Source organism: Crocodylus siamensis, chromosome 1, assembly GCF_052110815.1.
Source record: "Crocodylus siamensis isolate JL-2025a chromosome 1, ASM5211081v1, whole genome shotgun sequence".
Lineage (NCBI taxonomy): Eukaryota > Metazoa > Chordata > Crocodylia > Crocodylidae > Crocodylus > Crocodylus siamensis.
The window spans coordinates 382,719,451-382,724,476 of NC_143395.1; positions in this window are offsets into that span (position 1 = coordinate 382,719,451).

The window sequence follows — 5,026 nt, forward strand, 5'->3', positions numbered from 1 at the left end:
ATTTAACATCTTCATTAATGATGTGGACGTTGGTATCAGAAGCAGACTGGCCAAGTTTGCTGATGACATCAAACTCTGGGATAAAGCATCTACACTTGAGGACAGGATGGTGATCCAGGCTGACTTTGACAGGCTCAGGAAATGGGCGGACGAGAACCTGATGGTGTTTAGCACTGAAAAATGCAAGGTTTTCCACCTTGGGAAGAAAAACCTGCAGCATCCTTATAGGCTCGGCAGTGCTACGCTGGCTAGCACTACTGACAAAAGAGACTTGGGGGTCAAGACTGACCACAAGATGAACATGAGCCTGCAATGTGATACTGCTGCTAGTAAAGTGAGCAAGACACTTGCTTGCATCCACAGATGCGTCTCAAGTAAATCCCAGGATGTCATTTTCCCATTGTACTTGGCCTTGGTGAGGCCGCAGTTGAAGTACTGCATCCAGTTTTGGGCTCCACAATTCAAAAAGGATGTGGAGAAGCTTGAGAGGGTGCAGAGGAGAGCCATGCACATGATCAGAGGTCAGGAAAGCAAACCTTATGAAGAAAGACCGAGAGCCATGGGACTCTTCAGCCTGGAAAAGTGCAGACTCAGGGGTGATTTGGTGGTCACCTATAAGTTTATCAGGAGTGCTTACCAGGATCTGGGGGAACGTCTGTTCACCAGAACACCCCAAGGGATGACAAGGTTGAATGGTCACAAACTCCTCCATGACGATTTTAGGCTGGACATAAAGAAGAACTTCTTTACTGTCTGAGCCCCCAAGGTTTGGAATAGATTGCCATGAGGTGGTTCAAGCACCTACTCTGAATGCCCTCAAAAGACATCTGGATGTTTATCTTGCTGGGATCCTATGATCCCTGCTGACTGGGGCAGGGGGCTGGACTCGATGATCTTCTGAGGTCCCTTCCAGCCCTAATGTCTATGAAATCTATGAAAACCAGGGGCCCAGTGTGTGTTTATGTATGGTTATGTAAAGTTGTCCTGGGACGGGCCAGGGCAAGATTGACCCAGGTCAGGAACTTGGCTGGCCACTACCCAGGTGAGGATCACAGGAGAGGCTCAAGAGACTGTATGTCTGCCACCCAAGGTGTGATCTGGATAAAGCCTATGGCCCTATGGGAGCTGCTCCAAGAGGGAGCAGTGTGGGACAAGTTGTTGATGTGAGGAAGAGACCCTGCGAGAGGGGGTGGAGTGCAAGAGGAGGGTGGAGTGAATTTGTGTGTGAAAGAGGCCTGACAGTGAGGGCTAAGCTTGGCCTGGCTCTAGGCCAGGAGCATAATGACACCATGGATGCCATCTGTGAAGCATGGGCTGTTGTGTAGGAGAAGTTCAGAGCCATAGATAGTGCCCCCTGGCATCGGGGCATGTAATGGGCAGTCTCCCACATTTTACCACCCATTTTGAGAACAGCAAAGTCATGGCAGGAAAAACTGGGCAGACTGCCCCATAGACAGGTGGGTGGGCCAGCATGAGACCTGGCCTTGAGAGCTGCCCCCTGTCACACACTCCTTGACATAGCCTCAGTCTGTTCTGGCAAGCCTCACATTCGCTTCTCCTTCTGATTTTCCTGGCTCCTGACTCCATTTAGACTTTTCCTGACCCTGACTTCGGATTTTCCCTGGAACTCAGCACTGGGTCTCTGACCCCTGGCTTCTGATCTTGGTCCCTATGGCCCTCTGGCCTGGAATTCCAGTTGGTGCTCTGGTAATCTGCTCTTCTGCATGCTGACCTCCCTAGTTGCTCCTCAGGGTCTACTTACAGGCTTGGCTGCCTATGTCCTGGCCAAACCCTGAAGTGCTAAGGCTTTGAATATGATTCTGATTCTTACTTACACTAGGACCTATTTATATCCTTCTGGTAGCAGCCCTAATTTGCACAAAGGGACAAAATTTACATTGCCAGAAGAGTGAAGAGTCAGGCCCATTGACTGCAACAGATGTTGGATCAAGTCTTTTAAGAGAACATATTTTCAACCAGTGGCAGCGTAACCCGGGCAGTACTCCAAGATTTACCCCCTCTCCAACTGAAGGGATCAGAGCAGGTACACAAGCACTGTGGGAGGTGTAGAGACCGTCCTCCCCCTATAGAGCAGATCCAGATCACCAATGGGGACTTCACCATATATCCTTTAATGAGAAAACAGCAGTGGGAACATAAGAGGTATAAACCAGGGGGTATAGGGGGCAGGATTCAATAAAGGTTAGGCACTTACAATCATAGACATATTCATCCAGTTGACAAAAGACAGGGTTAACAAAATATAAAACACAAACAACAGAACAAACAATAGTGGTGGGCAAAATATAAAAGGCACAAAATACAAAACGTTAAATAACAAGAAATATAGGGCATAGGTACCTGGAGGCGGGGTGGGAAAGAGGAAAAACACAATGACCCCTTTCCACTGCAACAAGAATTTCTCCCTGTCACTTTACTCACCCTAAGTCATCCCAGATGGGACTTAAACTGAGATCTCCCACATGGGAGGCAAAACTCTACCACACAGCCCCCACTGCTAGGACTGCTACAAGTTGCTAGGAGTCTTGACCTTCCAGGAGTCCCAGTCTCACATTGAGCTTCCTAGCCTCTGATTGGATTCTGGTTGCAGACTCTCATAGGGGATCCTGGAGCCCAGTGGGGAGCCTCTCCTGCCAGCCGCACACCGCGCTGCTGAGGGTCCAACTGCTGCCTGCAGGTCCTGCTCCTTCAGGCTCTTCTGGGGCAATTGCTCCTGCCCTGCTGGCTCAGCTCTTGCCAGCTCTTTGAAACTCCTTCCTTGTGGTCCTTCGCTGGTCTCCCCTGAGTCAGCTGTGCTGCCCCTTTTATCCCCCTCCAGGTGACCCAAGGGGCCAATCAGGGGACATGGAGGGAGAGACTCTGGGGCCTGATTGGTGAGGAAAGGGGATCCCAAGCTCTCCAATTATCTTTTACCCTTTCAAAACCCCTGGGCTAAATCACTACCAGCTAGCCTGTCACAGCAGATTTAAAATTTATTGAGGCCCTGGGCAAACAGAAAATTGCAGGCCCCCACACTCCAGCAGGGGGAGAGGCCCCCTCCTTTCCCCCTTCTGGTGCTGCTGCTGCCAAGGGTGCAATGGGCCTCTATGCCTCATGGGGGAGGCTGAGTAGACCCAGCCGAGCTGGGGTTGGTGTGGCACACGCTTGCCTCTCCTCCCTTCCCCCTCTCTCCCTGCCAAAGCTAGAGTGGAGCTGAGCTTGGGGCTCTCCACTCTGCTGCTTTTCCCTTGCAGCGGGGGAGGGGTGCCAGCCACGTGTCCCCTTCCCACCCAGCAGTGGAAGGCATAACTTGTCACCCCCCACTGCTGCTGGGTGGACAGGGAATGCACAGTTGGCATGGGGCTCCTGAGGGAAAGGCAGCAGAGTGGAGAGCCCTGAGCCTACAGTGGACAGCCTGCATCTGCCCCATGCACAAATTGGGGAGGAGGAGCACATGCCCCCCCATGCCTTCCCTGGAGGGTGTACACAGTGGTGAGGAGCCACCCCCATTCCCCACTCCCTGTGCCTCCTGGACAAGCTGCTGCTGGCTCTGTCTTGTTTCCTGCCCCAGCTCTGGGTCCCATGCACTACCCTGACTGGGTAGTGCCCCCAGACCCAATCCCTTTCCCACTCCCACCCTCACTTTGGGGCCTGGGGGCCTCAGTCTGCTTCCCAACGCTTCTTCCCTCCCCCATACCCCTTCCCTTCCATAGATCTACCTGCAGGGAGCTGCTTTCCATGCTGCAGTTGTATTCTTGGCTGTGCACATGCACATGGTGTCCCCTGCATCCCGCTCCCAGCAGCTCCAAGCAGGACCCTTTTCAGGCTGGACTGGTGCCCATCTGCAAGAGGAAACCCACTGTTTCTACAGGGAACCCAGGCATCCAGGGGACCCTGATTGGCAGGGGCCCCTGTGCATTAATCTGTCTATGATTTTGACCACTGAATGTACCCATTAATTAATTAACCCAGGGATTGGTGACCTTTGAGAGCCAGCAGCTTGTAATCTGGGTATCACCATGAGCCATTGTTTTCCTTTATTGTATCCAAGATACCTGCTGCCACTGCCATCATGTGCTGCCAACTCCTGTCCTGAATAGCAGTGGGTGGGCTGAACTCAGTGGCAATGATAAACAGTGCCTGCCTTGAGGTGGAGTGGCAGGTAGAGAGAGTACAGGTTGCAGAGTGGGGCTCTGCAGAGGGATTAGCAGCAAGGTGCAGTGTGAAGAAGGGGGACACACCAGGTGCAATTGTATGCTGATGATCCATATGCTACCACAGGCTGGATCTAATCACTTTGCAGGCTAAAGCTGACCTGCAGGAGGTAGGCTGCTACTTGCTAACCCCTGTACTAACCCAAAAATCTATATATTAAACTATTACATAGCATTGTTTATCTGGATTTAAAATCTCTTCAATAATATCTATTGAGAGCTGTTAGGGTAGAGATTTAAGATGGTTCACAACAAGTTTGATTAAAATGTGATGAATCTGATTCAGATTAATGTTCTAGAGGCACACGCATGTCTAAGCTTTGTTACTATTTTAGATTAACTCCTTCTTACATATTGTGTAATGTTTCCTGTATTTTATTCTTGGTCACATGCTTACGGGGGAAGAGGATAGGCCAAATTTCCAGCCCTGCTCTAGCTGGTTTTTTTGCTGCTCTGATGGTTCTGTTCCTTTCCCTTTACAGTCTCCAGTACTGGAGACATTTTTGTGGTGTCTCAAAGCCAAGCTGTCTGCTGGGTCTTTGAAAGCCGTAAGCAGCCAGACATGAATTAAGGCAGACCTAACTTCTCTAACTTAACCCAAAATCATGCCTGCTCCTGAATAAATTTGGGTCAGGGCACAAAGATGACATAAAGTTCTCTTTCCTTCTCTCATCTGCTACTGAGCGCAGCCCACCCAGACTGGCTAATCTATATAAGCAGTGCTTTCAAGAGGTTTTTTTTTTTTTCATATTCAGGATTTTTTTTTAAATGACACCAGACTGGGAGAAAAGAATTCATAATTCTACTTTGGA